This window comes from Leptidea sinapis, chromosome 29, assembly GCF_905404315.1.
Source record: "Leptidea sinapis chromosome 29, ilLepSina1.1, whole genome shotgun sequence".
NCBI classification, from domain to species: Eukaryota; Metazoa; Arthropoda; class Insecta; order Lepidoptera; family Pieridae; genus Leptidea; species Leptidea sinapis.
In genome coordinates, this window is record NC_066293.1 from 4,470,443 (window position 1) to 4,486,405 (window position 15,963).

At 36.6% G+C, this 15,963-nt stretch overlaps 1 non-coding gene across 1 annotated transcript; it reads right to left on the bottom strand.

Annotated features, from left to right (window-relative positions):
- Positions 1 to 3,927: 3,927 nt before the first annotated feature.
- On the bottom strand, positions 3,928 to 4,032 carry LOC126973661 (U6 spliceosomal RNA). Its single transcript, XR_007731403.1, has one exon. It is a non-coding gene; the product is annotated as a U6 spliceosomal RNA (small nuclear RNA).
- Between the last annotated feature and the right edge of the window lie 11,931 nt (positions 4,033 to 15,963).

Genomic DNA, 15,963 nt, shown 5'->3' on the forward strand with positions numbered 1-15,963 from the left:
ATTTGTTTGTAGCTCAATCACGCCAAAACCACTGATCGTATCGACATGAAACTACCACCATTCGATGCCAAATTTATCCTAGATGGTTTATGCTCTAGAGTCAGTTCACCAGTTAGTTAAGTTTTTCTTCAACCCAAAGGAAGAACTAGAAATGTTGATTAAGGAAAGCTTAAAAAAAATAGGACTGTTAATTCTTTTTTTCCATACCATCGGATTAACAATAGCAATTTAAACATAGCAACCATTTCTGGTGAAGATATTAGGCAACTGGATAATCTTATTATAATAATAAAGCCAGACTCAAACTTTAAAACAGCCGGTGTACCTACATATTAGAAATTGATTATCTCACGACCAGTTGTACCTACGTGGAGGCTTATAACAATATGTAAATAAAAATTTAGTTTACGGTGAAGTTTGGACAAAATAGAACCACCAGCTCTTTATTCCAATAAAATTATAATGTAAATTCCTCGAACTCTATAATAGGTATGAACTATGAAGTACGATTTTAACAAGCGGTAGGACTTGTCAATAGGTTTGATTGCCCTTCCAGCAGGAAAATAACCATATAAGATATACAGATACCCACACATACCCCACATACCCACACATACCCCCCACACACACACACACACGTAAGTAAACTGAATGTTAAACGTACTCACTTTGTTTTTCTTGTATCAGTTTATCTTTAGGAAGCTATTTAAGAATTTTGTCTTGCCTAAATAATATAAAATCTCTGTTGGCCCATGTTTTGTTATACAAAACTTTAGTAAATAAGTGATGTTATGTGCTGTAGATTTTATGAAATAAACAAATAAATACAAAAAAAATCTCATTGGAAATCAGAAATTATACGCAGACAAGTATCTTATACAAACAATTGAAGTTTATTAACCTAGAGATGCGAATTAATAAATCTTAATTCTCTAAATTCAAATACATAGAATAGAAATATATTTATTTACCAAACGTTCAATAACATAACATAATAATAACATGACCCTTGGTTAACGTCATGCAACTACATCAGTTCGCAAAGGAGCTGACATAGGAAGAAGAACTGATTAGAAACTCTCAGCCCATCTTAAATCGTATAACAACTTAGCCTACTTATTATAATATTATACAACTTTAGGCGGTGTGCGAATAGGTAGGCAGAACTATATGTCACCACTGGAGATTTTTTTTTCATATAAGAGGGGGCACACAGTCTAGAGACCGGCATGGACATAGCTGAAACACCAGGGACCTAGAGATGGAGAAGGTCCCTAAGTCGTATCGGTTCGGGAAAACCGCAGTCGGTAATTGATTCCATAAAGCGGCTTTCGGCGGCGACAAGAAATTTCTCGCAAAACTCGCGGTTATAGAATGCCAGACGTCAACGTGATGTGGGTGGAATTTGGCATTGTGATGTAATGTCTGGTGATGGAACTTTGCTGCTGGTATAAACCTGAACATATTTACAGGAACAGCAAGATATCTTACGGAGGTCATAAATATTCAGCATATTTTTTACGGCAAATACGATATTTATCGATCTATTTATAATTTGGCAAGTTTTTTGGAGATTTGTCACATTTTTATAATAAAATATATTATAACTTTTTCTTTTATTTCACACAAAACATTATTCGTTATAGGACAGAGTAAAAAAACAAATGTACTGTAGTTTTTAAGATGATTTTACATTATGAAATAATACACAAATAAAATTTGAAAACAAAACTTATGAACGATTATCGTATCGTTCCGATTACATCGTTGTCGATTTTGTGAGTAGACCTGTAGTAATTCCGTGCGACTTACAAAGCAAGAAGATTTTAGTGGATCGCTTCATGTTAGGTACTTCCCTGTTTTTCCCTCCAAAACAAAACCAGAGAATATATTAGTGACAAAACTGAGTTGAATTTTTTTACTAGTGAAATTTCAACAAAGATAATATTACTTTTATTAACTTTAAAACTGTTTAAAATTTGTCTGACAATCGCCTGATTGCGATATGAGTATTATGTCTCTGAAGGCATTATCGCGGAAGGAATTATTTCCTGCCAACTAAAATTTCTTTGGAACCAAGGTTATTTTTTGTATTATGGTAATGAGTAGGTATGACTATGATTTGCTTAACAGTCAGTATATTTAAAAATACTATTTACATGTTACTCTTGGGTGTTATAGATTAAAAATACTAACCTGAAAAAGAGTATCACTTCTCATCCGTGTTTTTTTTTTATGACAACGGGACGAGACGAGCAGGACGTTCAGCTGATGGTAATTGATACGGCCTGCCCATTAATTACAATTCAGTGCCGCTCAGGATTATTGAAAAACCCAAAAATTCTGATCGCCACCACAATTGCGCTCGTCACCTTGAGACATAAGATGTTAAGTCTCATTTACCCAGTAATTTTACTAGCTACGGCCCCTTTCAGACGGGTAATGCTCACACATTACGGCTTCACAGCAGAAATAGGCGCCGTTGTGGTACCCATAATCTAGCCAGCATCCTGTGCAAAAGACCCTCCCACTGGTCTAGGTGTCTGAGATAAAAAAGACACGTGGTATTAAATAAAAATTAACTAATTACAGTTACCAATTATATCAATTTCAATTCAGTTCTAAACAAGTAACGCAACAAATGAGGCTAAACTGAAATTCTAAGAAAATGGCGCAACTTGTACAATTATAAGTAATTCGAGTAATTCATTAGGGCGCCTACACACGTTGCGTTTTTTTTTTGTTTCTGACTTGCAACTATAAGAAGGACTATTTATTAAGGCTAACTAACAAATTACACTACTTGCATACATATATATAGTATTAATATAAATAGGAGCTAATTCTATTATAAGTTACCACTGTATTTTTATGTAAAACTTTAGAACGTTTCAAGGCACTATAAAAAATTTTGCAATTTAAGAGCTAAAAATACAAATAATGGTAGAAAAATAAAAATGTAATCTAATATATAAAATTCTCGTGTCGTGGTGTTAAACTTTGAACTCCTCCGAAACGGCTTGACCGATTCTCATGAAATTTTGAGTGCATATTGGATAGGTCTGAGAATCGGACAACATCAATTTTCATCCCCCTAAATGTTAAGGGTGGTAATTTTTTTTAAATTTGTTTGATTATGAGTCAGCATTAAAAAATACATACAACTTCAAATTTTCACCCATCTACGATCAACAGTTACTTTTGTCCGCACACGCAAAATTGATACGCTTTGAAAGGGTAAGGTGCTTGTGAATTTCATGAACATAAGACTTTGTATCTACGAGTGAGGGACGCAAAGCGATGTTTGCTGTTTCGTGATACGATATCATATTAGATCTTGTTCGCTACACAGACATCCACCGTTTTTTTTTGCGCCTTAACAAAGGGAAAGGGCGACCCTCCGGGATAACGACGGGAGGGAGGTGGTGAATGCTCATGCATACCAACGCAGTCTAAGTCTGCGTTGGTTTTGTGGGACTCATGTAAACCTGGTGCCTACCCACTAAACACCACCTGAGGTTGGCTTTGGGCAGGTGCCCTCTAAGCCTTCATCGAAGAGGAAAGAAAAAAAAATGTTTATTGACGGCATTATACATTCTGATAATAGTTCTTAAAGTTATACTAATCTAATTATGATCTAATGACGCCAATGGGCCCCCAACTCAACATAGTTGTGGTTTCGTTAGAATCCACAACGCTGGTCTTCCGTGGAAACCCAGAGAGCGCTACTAACGCACAGTCCTGTCACACGAAGGTGTACAAACTATTAATTCTCTATGAGCACAAAGCACAAAAAATAGTGAAACTCGGATCTAAAATTAAAACTAACAACCTTCTTAAAACTAACAATCTTGGGGAGAGAGAGGCGCAATCGGCACTCCCTATGGAGTATCCGCTGAGATATAGCACAGAGGGTGTTACCTAATTAAAAATGTGGAACGCTTCACGATTTTGCGTGTCATCCTTGCGCAGGGGCCAGGCTTATCTTCCCTGTATCGTTCCAATTTTAGTATATGTAGTAGTAGTGACATCATCTGTATTGCAGCATGATACGATATAGGGACCATAGAGCACCTGAAAGGTAGAAAAACATTGACTTCAGCAACATAATCCAAATAAATAATAGTTAAAAAAAACTAACTTTATATCTATAAAGCACCCCACGCTTTTTTTACAATAAAATATATTTTTTTTTACACTATTTTCAATTTAAATTTATTTTCTATTTTTCAGTTGAATTTAATATAAAGCGTGCTTTTTAGTTTTTTTTAACTATTATTTATTTTTCATTTTTTAGTTAAATTTTCTATAAAAGCGTATTTTTAAAACTACTAAGTACTTTAACATCAATTCCTGCCTTATCGACTATAGATGAAAATTATATAAATTAACAAAAATCATTTTTTACAAATTTGAATAATTTTATCAAATTAGTGTAATGTCATCGCTCCTCGATAAATCTACAAGGTTTCAACGAAATATAGCCGTTTAAAGTGGGTCAAAATCGCGCTCAAAGAAGTCGGTTACAAACATACATACAAACATACAGGTGAAGCTAATATAAGGCGTATAAAAAAAACCTGACACGACTGGTAGACATTTTATTGTTTATGTAACTTATGTTATGTCCTTTGCATAGGATACTGGCTCCTGGGGTAACACAGCACTTCCTTTTTCTGCCACCAATCACTAGTGCGATATCAATATAATATTTTGTTTGACGCGTCGAAAAAAATTGAAGATGACAGTTAATAACTATTTTGAACAATGCACGCACACTAAAGTAATAATAAGCCTGGCTTCTTTTCATCGGTTGTCTAGAAAAAACTTCTATATATTATAGTGATATTACTAAATGCTTGCTCACACTTCACGTTGCAACTCATGATCGCGGTCAAGCGCGGTGGACGTGACGATTGTGTTCACATTGGCCGCAAGGCGTTTGCTGGATCGAGTTGGTCGTGTTGTCAGTGATTTGAAAATATGGACGACTACTATCTTTATTTATCAATTGAAAATTCACACCTGCTACAGGTTACATTTGGTTGGAGGGTGGTGGTCATCTTCTCCCACGGTGACCAGCCGGATTGGGGTCCTGATTTCTTTTTTGGTAGTCTGTTTGCATGGTATTGTGTTCTCACTCGGGATGTCAAGACAAAGATCGTGATCGAGTTACGTAATCAAAAATGTTGTTCATGTTTGTTTTCTTAATAGCTGGCCTGTTGCTGGTCGTTTTTTCGTTAGGTGACTCTTTTGGGTCTCTTTTCCTTTTGATTAGGTTGATTTCTTTTGGATCTTTTGTTATTAGTTTATCTTTCTTTAAGTAGGCAATCTTTCCTTTCTCCTTTTAATAGTTGGGGTATGAGTTCCTTTCTTTTAAGTAATACCTGGATCGATCAGGGCAAGGACAGGGAGAAATGGAAAAAGTTGGAGGAGGTCTATACCCAAAATGGGGTCCATAACCAAGAAAAAATAATGGTCACTTTAAATAAAACTAACATTAAATTTTAAGATCTTTCAACTACTAACATTTGTTTGTAAAATAAGGGTTATGGAATAAATGGCTTATTATTATTATATTATTACAGGTTACATTATCTCTGGACCTCGCTAGAACGTGAAGCCCCCTCCCGTTTACCTCTAGTCCTATTGCCTCTGTACGTTTTGCAGTTTCATTGCCGTTAGGTACATGTGATATTTTCGTGTTATCACTGCTTTGTTTTTAATGTTTTCATTGTTACGTTTTGATTTTTCTCGATAATAGTTCTGTAGTTTGTGTTGGAATAATAGCGCTGCCAGATAATAGACACTTTTTTACTTAACCCAGTTTCATTGATTTTTAACCGACTTCAAAAAATAAGGAGTTCTCAATTAGTCGGTATGTAGTTTTTTATGTTTGTTTGGTCAGAACGTTCGACTGGGTGAACCGATTTAGGTAGGTTTGTAACTACATACATAGTTAGGTATAGGTTAGATGTGCTTGAGTCGCAAGCACGCGTGAGGAGGCGATAGGCGAGAGCGAGGACGCGGCGGGAGGACACCGATTCCGAAATTAGAGTTTAGAATTCGATTAGAAATCTAGAATTAGATCAATTAATTAGATTGTATAAAAATACGCAATAATTTTTATACTTTTTAGTGCATATTATAGCTATTTTTTTTGGAATAGTGTTTTTTTTTTATTCACCATTATAATAATAATAATCAGCTAATCAGCATCACAACACACACCACACACAGAAAAAATAAATCGTTTTTTATAATATCCTAGTGATACGAGGGCGGCACTGAAAATTTCGGGAATCAAGGAAGTGACAACATTACTATTTAAAAATGTATTTATTGCTTTTCGAAATATTCTCCGCGAAATTTGACACATTTTTCCATACGATGGAACCAATCATTGAAGCAACCATTCCATTCGGAAGTTGGGGTCTCGAAAATGACCGTTTTGTAGGCGTCCACAGCTTCTTCAGGTGATGAAAATCTCTGACCACGCAATTTATTCTTTATTTTAGGGACAGTATAGAAATCATTAGGGCTTAGGTCGGGGCTGTACGGCGGATGGTCTAATAATTCTATGTTTTCTTGCTCTAAAAACTCTTTTGTTCTGTGCGCGGTGTGAAAACTCGCATTGTCGTGATGGAGGATGATGCGGCGGTTGCAGTTCTCTTTACGGAGTTCAGAAACGACCTGTGGCAAACAAATGCTAGCATACCATTCTGCATTAACCGTTCTTTGTCCCTCAAGAGTAATACTCGCAACATGGCCGGTTTTGGAGACAAACGTGGCCACCATTTTTTTTGCAACACTCCGTGAACGAACTATTTTTGTTGGCTTTAACTCATTTTCGAACACCCAAACTCGTGACTGGTTTTTTGTATTTAACACATGCCAATGTCTAAAGTTGCCTGAATTTCGCGGTATGTCACATGTCGATCTTCCTCAATCAGCTTACGCACAGCATAAACGTTTTCATTGGTGACTGCAGTTTTTGGACGACCTTGACTAATCATCACTGAGCTTGACACGTCCACGTTGAAATTCAGAAAACCAGCGATAAATTGTGGTTTTGGATGAGGCTTCATCACCAAATGCAGAAATCATCCGGTCAGCACACTGTTTTTGTGGTAAACCACTTTGAAAGTCATAATAAATCATCGCTCTAGAATTTTCTCGAGTGAATTCCATTTTCTCAACGACTAAACAAGTTTGACAAGACCTTGTGACAAGACCGAGAATCTTTTTTTAAATAAATAAATGGTATTCGATTTTTAAAACCAAGGAGTTTTCAATTAAAAAGATTTTAATATGACAGGAACAGTGGAAATATTCCACTCCCGATAATTTTAGTGCAGCCTATGTAATTATTAAATTGTTATATACTTATCATTAACAAACATGCCGTAGGACGTAAACATGATGTATGCTGTAAAAGTTGTACAATGCATAACTCTAATTACAAAACATAATGATTGACGAAGTAGCTATATTTTCAATTCCATGCTAACATTTAATTAAACCTATCGGTACGGGAAAGTGTACCAAGAATACTGGCAGCATTTCCGCGTTGGATAGCTAGGTTGATCTGTTGACTGATATAGCTGCCAGAGCTTGGGATTTCTCTAAGTAGCCTTATGGAGGCGCGTGGATAATACTTTGTACATTCTCCGCGCCTCTGGGCCCCACGGGCCAAGTGTCTCGACCTCAAACACCAATCGTCACAAAGATGTAAGACTCGTTGAGAGTTCAGACGTTGTTTTTAGGCAGTCGAAGCAGCAGCAACAACTGAAGTAACTTGGACATGAGAAGGATCCATAGTGTCGAAGAAAGTCGCGTCCCACACCAGCGCCCTTCCCTCTACTCAAGCCACCAGGGTCATTCCATCAGGAAGTTTTCCATCGCGGTGGGTTTGACCATTTGGCACTAAAATAGCTGGTATATTAAAAGCGGCAAATGCAATGTCACTACAATGCTGGCAGCATTTCCAATTGGAGTTTTTTGCTTTTTTTATAAAATACGCGCTGCTCACATTTCCCTGCAACACCAGAGGAATCACAGGAGCGTTGCTGGCCTTTTAGAGAGTTACAATGTTCAAATATTATAATCTACGAGAATAATCCTTTTGCAAAGATTTTATAAATATTTTGTAACTTACTGAATGGTAGATGATAAAATATGTTAAAGGTATGTCTTTGTCCTTCATAGCTATAATATTAAAATTGACTTAGTGGAAAAATTTGTTTAGGTTCTGTACAAACAAACATTATATCTGCCGGTTTAAACTAATGACCTAAACGGCAGTACCGTTTGTGACGGAACTTATATTGGCAGATAGCTTAAGCTTAAGTTTACTTGTTAACAAGTACAATAAACTTAGGCTAATATCTACAGAGCGTACTTAGACTTTGCTCAGACTTTGCTTACATAAGACTTTTTTTTTATGGAATAGGCGGACAAGCGAGCGTACGGGTCACCTGTTGTTAAGTGAGCACCGCCGCCCACAATCTCTTGCAACACCAGAGGAATCACAGGAGCGTTGCCGGCCTTTAAGGAAGGTGTACACGCTTTTTTTGAAGGTACCCATGTCGTATCGTTCCGGAAACACCGCACAAGGAAGCTCATTCCACAGCTTTGTAGTACGTGGAAGAAAGCTCCTTGTAAACCGCACTGTGGAGGACCGCCGCACATCCAGATGGTGAGGATGATATCCTAACTTGTGGTGTGTCATGCGAAGGTGGAATTCGGTGGCAGGAATCAGGTTAAACAGCTCTTCGGAACACACCCCGTGATAAATGCGGTAGAAGACACACAATGAAGCGACGTCTCTACGCAACGCCAAGCGATCCAGCCGTTCACAGAGCACTGGGTCCCCGACAATTCGAGCTGCTCTGCGTTGCACGCGGTCAAATGGATCGAGCTGATACTGGGGTGCGCCAGACCAGAGATGACAGCAATACTCCATGTGTGGCCGGACCTGCGCTTTGTACAGCGCTAGTATGTGGGCCGGCTTGAAGTATTGCCGTGCTCTATTAATGACGCCCAGTTTAGACTTAGCTGAGTGTAAGCTAATATAATCTTCGATTTCGTTTTTATAGTCATTTGACAGCTGAGCTTTAGCTAAGACGGTCCAATGCATAAGTCAAGATGTCGTTTTAAGCCAAAAACCCGACTCATTTTGTGTCACGGCCAAAAGACGAGCACGCTCTGTTCTGTCAGTAGATGAGATCAAAAAGATCATCAAAGGCTGACTCATTCAAATTCAACATTTTTATTCAATTAGATTATTCTTAACCGACCTCAAAAAGGGGGAGGTTTTCATTTCGATCGGATTTTTTTTTGTAGACCGATTACGCTGAGATTTATGATCCGATTTACGTAATTCTTTTACATAGTTGGGCCAAGTAGTGTTCATTTTTTTAATTGTTTATGAAAATTTTTGTCTACGTGGATGATGTAATTGTTTTTTATGTACGCCTTTTTAGGAGTATTTTAGTAGTCGATGCCAAGTCAAATGTAAGTACCTACACCCTCCACGCGTGACTTTGAGCGGGATAGCTTCGTCTAGAACAAAACAACCACAGCGAACAGACACGCGTGGCCAGACAACCTTAATAATTACACAGTAAGTAAGCTGTGTATAATATTAAGTTTTATTTTGTGCAGGGCTTGGCACTGACTTAAAACCTAACAATATGTAGTACATACAAACAATAATATTTTATTAATATTAAAGGTAAAGGTTTGCATAAGAGATGAAATAAAATAAATTTTTAGTTATTTGATACTTTAAAATTTTTGAAGTCGGTTTTTGTAAACGTCGTTATTTTAAGATCGAAGAAATAGGTTGGATGAGAGCAGCGTAGGACCGATCGTCATAGCGATCTTTGGGGGAGGCCTTTGTCCAGCAGTGGACGTCTTCCGGCTGATGACAATGACAATGATGTTAAAAATACTTTTGAGTCGTCGATTAATTTTTCCAGCCAACTACGGCTTGGTAAAGCTACATATGTTGTGAAATATTGTCAAGAATATCACGGATAACTTTTATAAAATAATTATTATTCAATAGTAGCAGTAATATCAAAGAATTAACAACAATAACATTTACATAAAGGTCAAAACAATATTTAAAACTAAATAACAAGTAATATTACTTTCTAAATATTTTTAATGCAATATTATTAAGTTGTCAATAAGGTACTAACAATAATTTATTTTGTCAATCCCTTCTTAATATTATATATGTGAATGTTAGGAATACATATTTATTAATCCTAATAATTAGAACTGCATCCAGTGCTCTTCTGGATTGGCTGGAAGGAGACCAAAGGCAGCCTTAAGGTAACGTCTCAGGACCTTCTTATCCTCCCGTTTACCAAAAGCTTTGATCACCTCATCATCAAATAACTTCTGGTCAGTTTTGCGTTGTTCAGATGGTACATATTTCTCATTTTTGCTAGCAAAGATATCTTCTCCCTCTTTCCTCTTAACGGTTGAATGTAAGTTTTTTTGTTACGCTTTCACGCCTAAAACACCGATTTTGATGAAATTTATTACCTACAGAGATAGAAAAGAGCTTGAGAAAGGATACGCTACCTTTTATTGCGAAAAAAAGGCTTTTCGGGTTTGTAATAGCGGGTGGAAATTTGTATGAAAGTTCGTCATTATCGAACATAACACCATGAAACTTTGTATTTAGGCACTTGATAAGAAATAAATAAATATTTGTTCTAGCGTTTTTAAAATTAAGACCTGTGTAGGGTGAAAAAGGTGGATGAAAGCAGTTTGTAGTGTATTATTTACAAGGTTTACTTCTCATAGTAAGTACTGCACGTGCACGAAGGAGCATGTAAAATCTAGAAAATAACATTCATGTAATGTTAATAATAATTGTATGTTTTTAACTAGTAGGATCCAATCTCCTCAAATTTTCAACGCGATATGTTATCCTACTTAGTTACATTAAAAAAAACCATTCAAATTCAAATATTTATATTCAAAATAGGATTTAAAATCACTTATTGAACGTCAAAAACTACCACCCATTCAAAAGAGACTGCCTCAGACCTGACGACCTGAGAAGAATGGGTGCAAGAAACTCAGCGGGCTTTTTTTTTAATATTAAATATGGATTACAATGTAATATCGTACTATAAACATTTATAATTAAAGAGCCTGAGGGTGTTCGCTTTATTCCCAGTCCGTGGTGTCATTAAGAAAATCGTTTATGCTATAATAACCTTTCCCACAGAAACGTTTTTTAACAATTCTTTTAAATTTCGTAACACCTTTATTTTGTACATTTTCTGGGATCATATTGTAGAAGCATATACATCGCCCAACAAAAGACTTACTAACTCGATCCAACCGAGTAATAGGAATGACAAGTTTATGTTTGTTCCTCGTGTTAACATTATGAATGTCACAGTTTCTAGAAAATTCGTCAATATGCTTATGAACATACAGAACATTATCAAAAATGTATTGAGAAGCAACTGTCAAAATGTTTATTTGAAAATTTTTAATGAAAATGTTTATTGACTAAATTTTTTGCATTGAAAGCTATATGCAAGAAAAGCATGCATGGAATGCTTGATCCATATACAAGATAGGAGTGTTTTTACTACAAAAATATTTAAAAAGTTTTATTCCTCGTGCTATTTTACGTTTGTAGAAAAAGCAATATTGTAATAAAGAAGGTATTAAATACAACAAATTAAAATATTATTATATCGCATAATTTAATTAAATAATGTGTAATGGTTCAGGTAGATGCTCTTGGACGCCACGGGTTATCCTGCCTAAAATCGGCAGGCCGTATCAGTCGTCACGCCAGCATTAATGAAGTCATCCGCAGGGCATTTGCCGCTCTTAATATACCAGCTGTTTTAGAGCCAAATGGTATTACCCGCCGCGATGGCAAGCGTCCTGATGGAATGACGCTGGTGGCTTGGGCACGGGGAAGGGCGCTGGTGTGGGACGCTACTTGCGTCGACACTCTGGCTCCTTCTCATGTCCAAGTTACGTCAGTTGGTGCTGGGGCTGCTACTTCGACTGCCGAAGACAGCAAGCGTCGCAAATATGTTGGTCTCAGTGAGTCATACATCTTTGTGCCGTTTGGTGTCGAGACACTTGGCCCGTGGGGCCCAGAGGCGCGGAGAATGTTCAAAATACTATCTTCGCGCCTCAATAAGGCTACTGGAAACCCAAGTGCTGGCAGCTATTTCGGTCAACGGATCAGCCTTGCTATCCAACGGGGTAATGCTGCCAGTATTCTTGGTACGCTTCCACGTAATGATAGTTTTAATTTTATGTAGTCGTAGTATTGTAAATATAGTTATAAGGAACTAGTTAAATATATTAGTAGTTCTATTAGAAATGACATCAAAAAGAATCTTTATGTGTAATTAAATATCAATTAATTATTTATACATATTTGGAAAGAAATTATTTTTTTTTTATTTTAAAAGTTACCCCCTTATTCATAATGGTCCGCTCACTTAAAAAAGCCGCTAAGGAGTGTTTTTTCTCATTCTGACTTAGGTCAATAGAAGAAGACAGAGCGAGAATTAGCAAAGCTTTAAGTTAGCAGACTATTATGAATAAGGGGGTTAGTATATAAATTGAAAGTATATATTGAATTTTATATAATTCTCGTCCATTGTGGTTCAGTAGACATAATATGAGTTACAAAAGGCTTGCTAGCTGAAGTATGATACAAATGGTCTAGTTGACCAAGTAACGTCACGGTGTCGAAATTGCGTGACGCACCAAATGTGGTATAACTTAAAAAGTAAAATAAGTGATGGTAATTGACACGCTCTGCCCATTACAATGCATTGCCGCTCAAAACGTTTGATTGAACCCGAAATTCTGAGAGGTATTCCAATAGCGCTCGTCACTTTTAATTTAATTCAATTTTTTTATTCAAAATAAGTTATGAAATCACTTATTGAAAGTCAAAAGCTAGCACACATTGGGAAATTAATGCCTCAGACCTGAGAAGAACGGTTTGTTCTTTTTTTATAAAATGTCGATAACCTGACGGCGGTCGCTCCATTCCCAATCTGTGGTATTTACGTATAACATATGAGTGTTGTGGTTCACCACAGTGCGGTTTTCAAGGAGCTTTCTTCCACGTACTACAAAGCTGTTGAATGAGCTTCCTTGTGCGGTGTTTCCGGGACGATACGACATGGGTACCTACAAAAAAAACGCGCAAACCTTCCTTAAGGGCCGACAACAATCCTGTGATTTCCCCTAATGTTGCAAGAAAATGTGGGCGACGGTGATCACTTAAGGCGCGGTCATACTTCAATATTCAAAAAAATTGGTTTCTTAGAGAGTCGATTACAACATAACGCAATGAAAATATTCCAACGCAAAAAATACAGTGCACAAAGAAGGACTTAAAGAAAATTTGAAGCGAATAGAATCATTGTCATCATCATCAGCCGGAAGACGTCCACTGCTGGACAAACATGTCCATGATGATCAGTCCTGCGCTGCCCTAATCTATGGTATTCCGCCGATCCAGATCATCAGTCCATCTTGTAGGGCCCACCAACACTGCGTCTTCCGGTACGTGGTCCGAGCTGATTCGATTGTACATTCCTGACATTAAATTAAATTGTTTAGTCGCCTCGAAGAACTAGCAATAGCAATGCAATTGATTAATGTTATTGCCAAAATATATAACAACTAGCTGACCCGACAGACTTTGTTCTATACAAAATAAAAAAAAATACTGATTTAAAAAAAATTACCAATAATATTTCAAAACGTCAAGAATTATTTCGTAAAAACTACAGAACTGTCAAACCGTGCGTCAATAAATTCTCTCATAGAAAATATGTCCGTACAAAACAAATAATGGAAATAACAACAATTATGGGTCCCAAATCGAAATAAAAACTGTCCTATCTCTCAAGTTGGACTAAACTGCTCTCCATGAAGTAATCCCCATTAAAATTCGTTCATTAGTTTAGGAGTCCATCGCGGACAAACAACGTGTCACGTAATTTATATATAATACTAGCTGCCCCGACAGACGTTGTTCTGTAGATTATAAAAAAACATACTGTTTTATAGGAATTTGCCAATAATATTTCAAAATATCAAGAATCATTTCGTAAAAAATGCTCCCTGTTATAATGAAATTGTTTCACAGCGGAACTGTCAAGCCGTGCGTCACTAAATTCTCTCATAGAAAATATGTCCATACAAAACAAATATTGAAAATAAAAATAATTATGGGTCCCAAATCGAAATAAAAACTATCCTATCTCTAAAGTTGGACCAAACTGGACTCCATGAAGTAATCTCCATTAAAATCCTTTCATTAGTTTAGGAGTCCATTGAGGACAAACATTGTGACACGAGATTTATATATATTAAGACTAGCTGACCCGACAGACGTTGTTCTGTATATAATAAATAAAATAATGTTTTTATATGAATTTGTCAATAATATATCATAACATCAAAAATTACTTCGTAAAATATGCACCCCGCTGTCGTAATGAAATTGTTTCACAGCAGAACTGTCAAACCGTGCGTCAATAAATTCTCTCATAGAAATTATGTATGGACACATCAAAGGAAAAACAAATTTGTTGTTTTTATTTAATTTAGCAGCATTTTCCTATTTATTCACTGTTTAAACCTTCTCTGGACTTCCACAAATAATTCAAGACCTAAATTGGCCAAATCGGTCCAGCCGTTCTCGAGTTTTAGCGAGACTTAACGAACAGCAATTCATTTTTATATATATAGACTAGTGGACCCAACAGACGTTGTCCTGTACACACGTTTTAAATTTGAAAAATCGGTCCAGCCGTTGGGAGGAGTTCACTAACATACACATGAGCAGGAGAATTATATTATATGGGCGGAATTAAGAATCTAAACCAATCTCAAATTCACTGAAACAAACAAAAAAGTCATCAAAATCAGTCCAGCCGTTTAGGAGGTAGTTTAATTGTGAATCTAAACCATTTTCGAATCCACCTGAAGACACACACCAATCTCAAATTCACTGGAACATACAAAAATATCATCAAAATCGGTCCAGCCGTTTAGGAGGTAGTTCAATTGTGAATCTAAACCGTTCTCGAATCCACCTGAATACACACAGAAAGTTTCATTAGAATCGGTCCAGCCGTATAGGAGGAGTTCAGTGACATACACACGCACACAAGAATTATATATAAAGATTAAGATTATAACCAAGTATTATACATTTTTTTCAAAAAATATTTTTGTTTTTAATTTTATTGTAAATGCAATAATTTAAGTATAGCTGTCTAATGTAATTCGAGATTCGCACTGTAAGCCGACTTACAGGATTCTCCTAGTTCCAGATGTAAAAAAATATTTACCTACATTAATACCAATTATTCGTACTTAAATAAATTATAATACTTGTTGTGAAAAATACAGATTATGATAATTACCATCATCATCAGCCGGAAGACGTCCACTGCTGGACAAAGGCCTCTCCCAAAGATCTCCATGGCGATCGGTCCTGCACTGCCCTCATCCAACGTATTCTGGTCCATCTTGAGGGGGGCCTACCAACACTGCGTCTTCCGGTACGTAATCGCCATTTGAACTTTTCTGCCCCACCGGCTTTTCATTTGGACTATGTCAGTAACTTTGGTTCTCCTGCGGATCTCCTCATTTCTGATTTCATCTCTTTCATTTGATCACGCAGGGAAACTCCGAGCATAACCCTCTCCATTGCCCTCTGAGCGACAATGAGCTTCCTCATACGGCCCATAGTTAGCAGACGAAAGCATTTTACGGATACTTATTACCATATAGTATTTTCTTTGATTACCGCGAGTGTTACACATTTAAATAAAACACTTTTAAAGGATTAAAACGCTTACTAATACTATCTGTGACTCATTTCATCCGCAGTCCCCCTGAAAACGAGATCTGGAAAGGTCTTGAAAC